Source organism: Pinus tabuliformis, chromosome Q, assembly GCF_031772625.1.
Source record: "Pinus tabuliformis cultivar Carrire ecotype Pingquan chromosome Q, CPIR1, whole genome shotgun sequence".
NCBI classification, from domain to species: Eukaryota; Viridiplantae; Streptophyta; class Pinopsida; order Pinales; family Pinaceae; genus Pinus; species Pinus tabuliformis.
Genome location: NC_142296.1, coordinates 566,380,462 through 566,393,344, shown reverse-complemented (window position 1 = coordinate 566,393,344; position 12,883 = coordinate 566,380,462). Strand labels below are relative to the sequence as shown.

Below are 12,883 nucleotides of genomic sequence, written 5' to 3'. Positions count from 1 at the left end.
GTCTCCCACAGTGGAATTGGTCCATTTTGTGGGCATTACATAACACATGCAAAATCCTCTTATCAGTTCCCATCCATTCCACTACTAAACTACCATATCCACTGCCCAAATCGTTTTCCATTATTCCCTCATACAAATGATAATAGAGTAAGAGATTTTCCATTTTGAAGTTGTTCCACCAACCTTTTGTTTTCCAATAGAGAGAGACATGCATAGGAATATTCAAAAGAAAAAACAATAGATGAATCATGATTTTAGGCCATCTATATCAACCCAGAAGATGACTAGTTCTGAAACCACTAAGCCACCAAACAAGACCCTTAAGTGAACTAGAATAACATAGGAGTGAACAATATGTTATGCAACCAGCTCATAAAATAGAAGAAAAGATAGATCAACGACTTCAAAATCAGCCTCTTCGAGGGGGCAACCTCCTTTACATTACACAAATGAACAATTCTTGGATGATACAAATGACAAAACCTCCTTTCTATATATAGGAGTCTAAGGGGTCATAATATAATCAAAGTTGACATAACAATAATAATATAAGGGCACAAAAATAACAATAGTGGACAATTTCTATGGGGCACACTAATAACAATATAGGGACAATAGGGGCACAACAATAATAATAAGGGATACAATGACAATAGTAGTGGGGGAATCACTAGTATTATAGGAACCTAACATGCCCTTCCCCTTCAAAAAAGTGTTGTCCTCAATGCTTGAGTAGTTCTGGATGCTTCTTTATAAAATTCTCATCCTCCGATGTAGAATCTTCAATGGGTAAGTTCTTCCACTTGATGAGATACTCTGAAATTGATCGATTTCGTAGCTGTCGAGTTCTTATTTCTGTGACTGCTTCAGGTTCCAACATGATTTTTCCTTCCTCATCAAGTTTTGGCAATATTATTTGAACTGGGAGCTTGTCATCTATAACCTTCTTTAAGCATGAAACTTGGAAAACTGGGTGCACTCGGGAAGTTGCAGGAAGCTCTAATTTGTATGCCATAGAACCAATCTTTTACAACACCTTGTACGAACCATAATAATTTGGTGATAATTTATTATCCTTCTTAGCTTGCTTGAGGGAAATTTGTTTATATGGTTGTAGTCGTATAAATACCCAGTCACCTACATCAAAACTGCTTTCGTTGCGATGTTGATCTGCCTGTTGTTTCATTCTATTATGCGCCAAAGTGAGGTTATTCTTTAAGAGTTGGAGAACTTGTTGTTGATGCTCGATGTGATCTTCCATTGCTCGAACCTTAGAATTTCCTCTTAAATATGATGTGATGGACGGTGGATGATATCCATAAAGTGCCATAAATGGGGTCATTTTTGTTGCAGTATGGAAGGAAGTGTTATACCACCATTCAGCCATAGGCAACCATTTACCCATTGTGTCTGTTTATCATATACAAAGAAACGAAGATATCCTTCCAAACATTTGTTTACTATCTTAGTTTTCCCATCAGATTGAGGATGATAAGATGAGCTATGAGCTAACTGAGTACCCAGACAAGAAAATAATTTTGTCCAAGATTTTCAAGTGAAAATGGAATCTCTATCACTTACAATAACCTTTTGGGTTTCCATGTAGCTTTTGAATTGTTTCCATAAATGCAGTAGCAAATGTACTCGCTTTAAATGGATAAGATAATGCACAAAAGTGTGCATACTTGGTAAGTCTATCAACTACCACCATGATGACACTCTTTCCTTTAGACTTGGGTAAACATGTGATAAAATCCATTAAAACCTCCTCCCAACGTTGACTTAGAATGGATAAAGGTTGTAATAGACCTGGTGTCTTAATAGTTTCAACTTTATTTTGTTGGCAAACCAAACATTCCGCCACAAACTTTTGAATATTAGATTTAAGGCCATCCCAAAAAAATTTCTTCCTAACCCTATGGTAAGTTTTTAAAAATCCTGAGTGCCCTCCCAAGGGAGAGGTGTGCAATTCCATAAGGATCTTTTGTTTGAGTTGGGAATTCTTACAGAGGTATAAGCGATCTTTGTACCATAATGAATCATTTTTCCAGCTAAATGTATCAGATGTATTGGGATCTTGTTGTAACGTTTGAATGAGTGCCCACACTTCTTCGTCATTCTTCCATTCATCCCTTGCTTTGTTTATCCAATCTGGTTGGATAATAGAAATGGCAAAAAGCAATGCTTCCACATCCTCATCCTTTTTTGTAGATGATTTCAAAGTTAGCCCAATATCTTTGTGACCCATTTTTTGTTGATCTTATGAAGATAATATTTGTTCTAAAAAGTATTTAAGACTATTATGATCCATTTTTACCTTGAAGTGTCGTCCCATTAGGTAGGGTCGCCATTGCTTAAGTGCATGTAGTATTGCCAACATTTCCTTCTCATAAATAGCTTTGTGTAAATACTTTCCTTTGGTTGGACAACTTTCAAAAGCAATGGGTCTTTCTTCTTGCATTAAAACAACACCAATTCCATTTCCTGAGGCATCGCATTCCACAATAAAGGTTTTTGTGAAGTCCAGCATAGTTAGGACCGATGCTTGGCACATTGCCTCTTTAAGATGTTCAAAGGCCTTCATTGCTTATGGAGTCCATGAAAATTCATCTTTCTTCAATAATGTTGTTAGAGGTGTTGTTATTCTCCCATAATTCTTAAAAAACTTGTGATAATACCCTGTCAACCCGAGAAATCCTCGCATATGCTTTATGGATGTGGGGATTTTCCATTCCTTAATGGCTTTAATTTTGCCAGGGTCTACCTTAACATCGTCATGAGATACACTATGACACAGACATTCCACCTATTGTACTCCAAGGAAACATTTGGAGATTTTTGCATATAATTGTTTCTCCTCCAATAGTTTGAGCACTATGTCAACATGTTGAACATGATCCTTCCAAGGCTTGTTGTAGATTAGTATATCATCAAAAAATACTAACACAAATTTTCTAAGGAAGGGTTTGAAAATGGAATCCAGCAAACCTTGAAATGTAGAAGGTGAATTGGTAAGGCCAAAAAGCAGGACCAAAAATTCATAATGAACCTCATGAGTTCTAAATGTTGTTTTCGGAATGTCTTCAATGTTCATTCTGATTTGATGATATCCTGAATGAAGATCCAACTTGGTGAAGTAAATTGATCCATGCAATTCATCCAATAATTCATCAATGACGGGAATGGGAAATTTATCTTTAATAGTGAGCTTGCTGAGCTCCCTATAATCCAGACACATGCACCATGATCCATCATTCTTGTGCACCAATTCTACTGGAGCAGAGAAAGAACTTTGACTAGGTTGAATTTTACCAGCCTCTAGCATTTTTGCAACCATACGTTCAATGTCAGTATTTTGGGAATAGGGATATCTGTAAGGCCTGATGTTTGGAGGAACACTTCCTAGAATGAAATGAATAACATGATCATGATCACGAATAGGTGGGAGGCCTTTGGAAGTCTCAAATACCTTGGAATGATTGTCCAAGACTTTTTGGAGATCTGGAGAAATAGATGATTTCGATGTGGGAGTCTCTAGCGAACATAATTTTGCAATTACACATCGTTGTTTTTTCTTTAGAAGATTTGTCATGTTGTTAGAGCTAATTATATTTCTTGGTTTCCCTGCGATACCCCTTAATTCAACTTCCTTTCCTTCCGAAAAAAATTCAAGAAAAGTTTTTGAAAATTAAAAGTTATCATACCCAAAGATTGTAGCCATTGGACTCCTAGTACAACATCAACACCACTCATTGGAATGGAAAGCATTGGGCTATTCAATACATATTCTCCCATGGATAGCTTGATATTATGGCACTTTCCTGAGCAGTTTATGGTTCCTCCATTTGCAAGCATCACTTGACACTCTGGTGCTGGATATAGAAAGCAATTCAATTCCTTGGCTATCTTACAATGAATAAAATTATGGGTATTGCCTGAATCAATCAACACTATTACCTTTTTCTTCTTGATATGTCCTTCTATCTTGAGAGTTTGAGGAGTGGTAATTCCAATCAATGCATTACAAGATATGGTCGGATTCATTTCTTCTTTCTCTAGGGTTTGTTCCTCATGTATATTCTGTTCTTTTGACGTTCCTTTTCTTCCTCCTACTCACAATCTATGTAAAATAATTTCTTCTCAGCACACTTATGACCTTTAGTGTATTTGCTATCACAACTGTAACAAAGCCCTTTTGCTCTTTTTTCTTCCAATTGTTGTGGTGTCAACCTTGTAGGTTGTGGAAAGCTAGGGGTAACAACACTTCCATCTTTATAGTTGTGAGTGGTAGGCTTCCTTGTTGCCATAATTTTGCTTTCAATTTTTCTTGCTAACCCAAATGCCTTCTCCAATGAATCATGTTCCCAAAGGCGAACCTCATGTTGGATGTTATCCTTTAAAGTCCCTATGAACACATCAATCCTATGCTCCTCTGGAATATATTTTACCCTTATATTCAATTTTTGGAAGTCCTCAATGTGCTCCATCATTGAACCCTTTTGTTTGAGATTTATCAAGTGGCTAAAAAATATGTTTCTTTTTGTATCCTCGTAATGTGCTATAGAGAAAAGCCATCGATACCATACAAACTGATTTGGTTCCAAATATAAAGTTGCAATGCGTACCTTTTGTGTGTTTTGCACATTATGGAGATTGAAATATTGCTCCATCTATAGTGTCCATGTTACGGGATCCTTGCCATCAAACTTTCTCATATCGATCTTTGGAACACAGTGGATCTTCAATCCAATGTTAGAGTCTATGAAATCACGATTAACATTTCTTTTGTTCTCATCATGAGTTTCATTTACTACCCTTTCGCCATTAGTAAGCATTTCTTGTAGCAACTTTGTTAAATCTATCTTCAAATCTTCCATGCTGTCTTTAAAATTTGCTTATATACCATCCATCTTAGCTTCCATGCCATCCATATTAGATTGCACGCCATTCATCTTAGCTTCCATGCCATGCATCTTAGCTTCCATGATTTTCTTTAATCCATCCATCCTAGCTTCTGTGACTTTTGTGAGAGTGAAAATTGTTGCACTTGGTCTTGTAATTTTGATATATCATGTTGCATTTCTTCCTCTTCTTCATGAGTCATGGTAGAGCTTTCAGGTTGCTTACTAAGTGTTTCCATTTTCTTTCTTCGGGGCATCAATTAATGATAATTATGCCTCACTGTGCCCTTTGAATCACTTCAAACTAATTTTTCAAACTAAATTTATGCAAAAAAAAAAAAAAACCTACACACCTTTTTTTGCTTTGTAGGAGATCAATATTGAATCCATTGTATCTCTGAAATTTCGGATCTCCAAGGTCTAAAATTTCCACCTGTGGTAGCCCTCTGCATCCTCTTTCCAACGCCACCACTGTGATCGAAATTAGATTCTCCAAGAAAGAGTTATGCCCAATCTCCTAAGATGACCTCATTCTATACTCTTTCAGTAGAGCGAACTTGTACGAAGTGTCACGTGTCATTGTTTCGACCTTTGGACCTGAAAACAATACACAGAAAACTACAGTTCGTCCTCTTTTTGTAACTTCTTACGAAACTTCAATTTGATGCCCAGAGAGAAATTTATGAAGATTTTCCCAAGGTCACCTGTTTGGAATGTAATTTGGGAGCCTGTAAAAACCCTAACTTCCTTGGATCATATCTCCGAAAATATCGCGAGAAAAATATGAAATTCGGACTCAAGGTTCATCAAGATTTCGGCTCAAATTGGTTTTAATTTCAGCTTCTGAAACGTCGTAGAAAAAAAGTTATAGCGAAAATGCCACGATGACTTGTTTGGAGTAGCGAAACCCTAGAATCCAAAGCTCTGATACCAAATGTTATGCAATTAGCTCATAAAATAGAAGAAAAGATAGATTAACGACTTCAAAATCAGTCTCTTCGAGGGGGCAACCTCCTTTACATTACACAAATGAACAATTCTTGGATGATACAAATGACAAAACCTTCTTTTTATATATATAGGAGTCTAAGGGGTCACAATATAATCAAAGCCGCCATAACAATAATAATATAAGGGCACAACAATAACAATAATGGGCTTCTATGGGGCACACTAATAAAAATATGGGGACAATAAGGGCACACCAATAATAATAAGTGATACAATGACAATAGTAATGGGGGAATCACTAGTATTATAGGGACCTAACATAATAACTCTTCTAAAATCTAGAGGAAAAACCTCAGTTTGAATAAAAAAGAATTAGAGCAAGAAACAATAGAGACTCCCCAACTTGCATACTCGACACCGAATCCATTATCTCACCCATAGAAAAATCCAAATTCAAATGCAATTAATGACCTTACTCCAAAATTAAATGCAAAGTGTGTGGGATACTGTAAAAGTTATACACCTTGAAGATTATGTTATAAAATTAAATCATCAATATCATTTGATATCATTTGTGCCTCATGCAAACAAATACATATCTATTATCTGAAACTTAAAAAATAGAGAAGTTGACAACTCACTTTTAGTTCTTAAGACTCCACGATTCAACTAAAAAAAGATGTTAGCCATATGATTTGTTGTCTATTTAACTCCCTTGAAATGTGATACTATTTGAGCATTTAAAATATACTCACTTCCTTTTGTATTTTCCTAACAATTTTCATGAATTTGTCATCGCTCAAAATGAAAATTATACACATCAACTTGATAACTAATATTAATCCTTAATTTCAATTAAATTTATAATATAACTTGCATAAAAAGAACTTTAATCCTTAGAAAAGAGCCAATGCCTCCACGTGGTTATTTGACACTCTACTCAAATGCCATCAAAAGTAATTTCATGATTGCCCTCGTTGCCACTCACGCCCCCCAAGTCCACACAACCTTTGGTAATAAAATAACTAGCAATTGTCCCAAAAGGTACAAAGAGAGGCCGATAGGATTATTAAATTGGAATTGTTGAATTTTTCTAGAAGAGTTAATTGGTTTGTGGAAAACCTTGTTTTCTTGGACCGGATCATTGTGCAATTACTTTTCTTTAGATGTTTTGTTTATATCTATATTACAAAGAACACATCGAATGTCTTATTTCATTTTAGAGTAAGTTAATTACCCAAAATCAAGAAACCTCTATGGATGGCCAAGCATATACGAAGAATACATCTCATTCATATGCAATACCAAATCCATCTTTTCTTTTCTCTGAGTAAAATTTCAAAAGCATGAACTATGTGGTGTCTAGTACCGAGGCACATTTTCCATTTGGTTCTGAAAAAATCACGTGCCTAATCTTCCTAACAATATTTTGCACATCTCTATATGCCTTCCCCACCAACAACACCAGTGTCTACAAGAAGAATACCTACAACAATATCTAAGGCCAATCATCCTTTTAGTGGTTGACGACGCCTTTCTAACATGGCCTATTCACTCAAATTCCAATCCCTATCTACCTATATTTTCACCTCGCCATTATTATAAACCACATGTTCCATTGTGGGTAACACCAATTATGTCTAGTCATACACTAGTTTGGTCATCTTTGGTTATTATAAGTCCTTTCATGGCTCTGAGGCTGCGTCAAGGTAGTTGTCGGGGTGGTGTGACAAGAGCATCCACTTCTTGATGTCGGTGTTTATTTGGCTAGAACTCTGTCACTTACCATTTTGAATCTATTCCACCTAAAGTGAGGAACAATATCCTTCAACAGGGAACAAGGGAATTTGGTGGCAGACCATATTTCTTTGATATTGAAATCATTGGAAACATCTTCAGGTGGACTCCCGAGCCTAGGAAGTTTCGCAAACGAAGACTTCACTTTCTCTATTCAGTGGCTTTGCACCGTCAACTCGAAACCAAGGCAACTCCAATGCTCATTTTCAAGTCATAATATTAGACTAATAGTCTATTATGTCACTTGGTCACTCACTTTTGTATCTGCTATGTTTAGTTCTCTTATGTTCTATGGCGATCCATATGTCTTAGAATTCTATATATGAACATTGTTTGGTTAGAATTCCCACCAAGCATCAATGCAAGTAATTGTCAATGGCTACATAATTAAACAATTTCCATATATTTTTTGATGTCCTTTTTGGCTAAACCTCAATGGAGGAGTAATGGTTGCTAAATCAAACTGTTAAGGGGACCCACAGAGTTTTTGGGAAAACATTTTCTCTTAACGTCTTTATTTAACTTTTTAACTCATAACAAAATATACTTCTTTAAAACACTTCTATTAAATTTTGTAAATACAAAACTAAAATTGTAAAATAAATAAATATTCATTTATTTATTTATTTTAATGATGTGAATAACCGCCATCATTATTAAAAAAAATAAAAAACAAAAATTATATAAAACTTTACGCTTATGATAAACGAAAATAGTTATAATGATTCATTGGTAAAATTCAGCGTAATCAATTAAATCATCCTCTACTTAAATAGAAAGGGAACGAAGCCCATATTAGAATACCACGAAATTAAATTAAAGTCGTTTTATTGTTTTGAAACCACACATTTTAGATATAAAGACAGGATCAAATAGCGCTCAATTTCAATTTTTTTCCCTTCCGAATTTAAATAACTTCCAATTTATACGAATAATTTTGTATAAATTCAACTAAAACATTTATAAACTCAGCTCAAACATCATGCGTCATACGAGTGATAAACATGTGTGAGAAGGTTCACCATCATGCAGTTATTTACCGATACGGTTCCCCTTCAAACCTTCTAGGAAGCTCTCAATGTTTATATCCGAAGATCCTCCTCTTCGCACCGCAGTCCTCGCATTGTCTCTTAGAGCCTCGACATTTTTCTTTACCTCCGTCCCTTCGTCACTGAACAATTTTCTGATAGTTCTGGATATCTCTTTCTTTAGTATCAGTCCTTTCCCACCACTCAATCTGTATCCAATTTTCCATTCATCGACCATGAGCTTGCTGTTGGTGAATTGATCCGCCCAAAATGGAAGCCCTACCATGGGAACTCCACCAGCTATGCTTTCAAGCATTGAGTTCCATCCGCAATGAGTAACGAATCCCGCAACGGACGGATGGGATAACACTTGCAGCTGATTGCACCATGGAACAACGAGCCCCTGCCCTTTTATCTCATCCAGAAAACCGTGGGGTAAGCTGTCTGAGACTGTTGAAGAGACTATGTCTGGACGAAGAGCCCAGAGGAACAACTGCCCACTGTCCTTCAAAACCATCGCTATTTCCTCCAGCTGAGCTTTAGTCAATTAGGCTTTGCATCCAGCCACTCGGAACAGTCACATTCTGTCCAAATGCTCGTTCCAACTCTCATGTCCTTGGAATGTTCACCGTTCAAAAAACCAGAGGGAAGCAACGGACCAACATGCAGTACCGGAGGGTTCAAATTCACTTCCTTTCTTTCGAGATCGTCAAAAGAATTGCCAAGAACAAACTGCGCACAGAACAAACCACAACAGCGAGCAGAACCCATTAGAGAATTTCAGGGTATCCAGCGAAGAGCGAACCCAATTAGAATTATGGGTATCCATACCAGTTTAAGGAAGAAACTATTGGTAAGAATCGATATATTGAGTTGGAATCAACCTGAGAGCCGAACAACCAAAACTTTTGGTGAAATCCTGAGCCTTCTGACTGCCAAAACCCGCGTGTAGGTGAAACAATACCCCTGCAGTCCAAAAACATGAATTCAGTTACCATTTGTAGAAAGAAATAGAGAAAAAAATATATATATATATATTTAACAACTCTTATCTAGAGAACAAAAACACGTGTTTATGACAATTTGAAGGAAAATAAGCACCTGTCGGGTAATGGCCTGCAGATCGAGCCGAGATTTCTATCGTAGGAGAAGATGGAAGCTGACATAGGTTGAGGGGCCAGTGTAGAACCCCTCGAACAACAACAAAATTCTGTTAAGTCAGATGGGTCTCGGCGGAATATAGTGAGCTCAACATAAATGCAAAACTGCGCCCAGAACAAACCACACCAGCGAGCGGAACACATTAGAGCAATCAGAGAATGGAAGTCAAATTTCGAAAAGCTCTTTACAGAGCTTCAAACCGCGGCTTTGGGGGTTTGGGGATTAAGTCTAAAGAGTTGGCGGCAGGTAGTTTTAATGGGTGTATGAGGTATATAATTTAATACTAATTAGTGCTTGCCAAAAGTCAGGAAGAAGAACAGTGCTTGCCAAAAGCCAGGAAAGAAGAACAGCAACAACAACTGGCAAACCAAAGAAACGGAAAAAGCAGTAAAAATATCTTCAAGAGTAACATAAAAGAATGGGAAAAAGCAGTAAAAATATCTTGCCATGCTGGAAAAAGCAGTGACACTTCAAATCAACGGTTGAAAGTGTCTGACCTGATCAAACGGAGCAGGATAAAAGTGTTGACGAAAAAATTGATGCATAGGAAGGCCTATCGACCTAAAAATTACTCAATATAGTATATTTAAATCATATTTTATTGCATTAATGTATGGCAAATGCTTTATATATTTAACACGTATGAAAAAGTGTAACTTTACATGAAAGTATAACTTTGAATAAGGATGATGTGCTTTATGTCGATAAAAAAATTAATAATTTAAATCACTGTGAAAAACTAAATAATAATAATAATTATTACAAAATAAACTATTTTGTTATAATTAAAAGGTATATACACTGTACAATCCATTATTATAATAATTATTATTATTTTACTAGGATGATAATAATAATGCAGTTGTCTATAACGCGACTTTTTGAAAGCTTTTCCGATGGGTTTTTCTGGTCGAAATCCGGCAGGATTTTATTGGAATCGCAAGTTTGATAGCTAGTTTCTGCACAATGAAAGCGTCCCAGGGGTTTTTCAGGGTGCTGAATCCAAATATGCAGTTAAAAAACCATTTTAACTGCAACAAATCAAGATTTAAGCTCAATTTCTTCCGCCGGATTCTGTCACCGGAATCTCCAAAAAGTCGCATTATAGACAACTCCAATAATAATAATAATTATAAATTAAATCATTTTAATATTTTAATTATAAGTGAAATACGACTTATACTCGATTATAGTTAGGGTGTGTAAGATAATATAATTTTAATTACTTAATGTAATAATAGTAATTTAAAAATAAAAATAAAAATAAATCATTTTAATATTTAATTTTAAGTGAAATACAACTTATAATTCATTATAGTTGGGATATGTAAAATAATATAATTTTAATTATTATAAAGGATTATAAAATAAAAAATATTGATGATAATGCAAATAAATAATATAAAATAAAATGGAGAAACATTTGACCATAATAATAAAAATGGATATAATATAAAATAAATAATTATTGAATTAAATATTATATTCTAAAAATAATAAAATATTTATTGTAATATCAAAATAAATAATATTGAGTAAAAATAGGAAAATATATAACTAAAAACTGATTGATTTTAATTTGAATGGAGTAAATATATACCATTTATTTATTTATTTAATATTTAAAAAATTGAAGTGAAGTCTTACTAGTACAACCCATTGAGGATGAGCTTCGTGAACAAGGTGACTCGGGATTAAACTTCACAAAGGTTGTTGCGCCTGTACTAGGGTGAGAAGACACGCTAAAATTCAGTTAGCTTAGGGTTGGTGTGGCCCAGGACGGGTGCGATCCCCGGGTGACTTTGACATCTTATATACTTATGGGTCGCGGTTTCTCAAGCCATAGATCAAGCCCGAGGAACACAAACAACTTGACAAACAAACAAATAAAAATATTTAAGGAATTGAAATTAAAATAAATTAGATTAATAGAGATTGTTGTGGCCATTTGTATTTCATTATTAGAGGCGAAGTTCTTGGATTTATGAAACAATTTGCCTACTCCATGTGCGCCTGCTCTTCCATCCCTTTTGTAAATAGTGTGCTCTTAGCCTTAATTGGATGGGACGTGGTTCTTACGCTATTGGAGTTCTTAAAGCAAGCTTATGCTCTGAATACATTAGCATGGAATAACAAGATAGGAGTTTGGTCCTATTCTGTTGGCCTTCGAGACAGGGATAATATAATATTAATTTAATCACTTTTCTCCTTCTTCCATTGTCTCGTTTCTCAAATTTCTTTCCCCTTAACTTGTTATTTTAATATTATTATTATTATATTTTTTGGCTTATTTTTTATTTTTATTTTTAACCGTTAGTTTCCTTAACTAACTGTTTGTTTTTTATTTATTTTTATAATATAATATGTTAAACCAAGACTCTATCCTAACGTTTAATTTTCATTAAATTATTTTATTTTTTCGTAACGACTAATTTTGGAAGTAGATGCATCTCTGCTATTTAAACATCATGATAGATTGATTTTTTCACATTTGTCTTGGGGATGAACCACATTAGATGGTTCGAAACGTTGACCAACAATCAATGTTGTGATTAATCTGAAAGACAATCTCATAGTTAATATGGATCACAAAAGTCTAAAATCGAGTAATTTTATTCCATTAAATCATGAATAAGGTATACATATCATATCAAGTAGTCTCCTTATTGTTGTGGTTTGTTACAGGGGAAACCATATCTACAATAGTGGGGGCGTTGTATCAATGTTTTGTCTATCAAAATGAGCAAAAATAATCCTACGCGATGAGCATCCTTATGCATAAACAAATGTTTGGCACCATTCACAAATTCATTACATATTGTCTATTGGATAATAGTGACATACATTAGTTGTAAATTATATAAGAAAATAAAAGAAAGTTCCTTCATCATAAACAAAACAAAAAATGTGTGCATGGATCAATAATCAAAGGACATTGTTGGAGTTGGATCCTATGCTCTCGAGCCTGCTAGAGAGTGACACCCATGCTGAAGATGCCTTTCAATGTGGGCTAGTCAGGCATCCATGCTGACCAAACAAGAGCGC

The 12,883-nt window shown here is 35.1% G+C and overlaps 1 pseudogene; it reads right to left on the bottom strand.

Annotated features, from left to right (window-relative positions):
• Positions 1 to 8,588: 8,588 nt before the first annotated feature.
• LOC149220711 (UDP-glycosyltransferase 86A1 pseudogene) lies at positions 8,589 to 9,194 on the bottom strand (annotated as a pseudogene).
• Between the last annotated feature and the right edge of the window lie 3,689 nt (positions 9,195 to 12,883).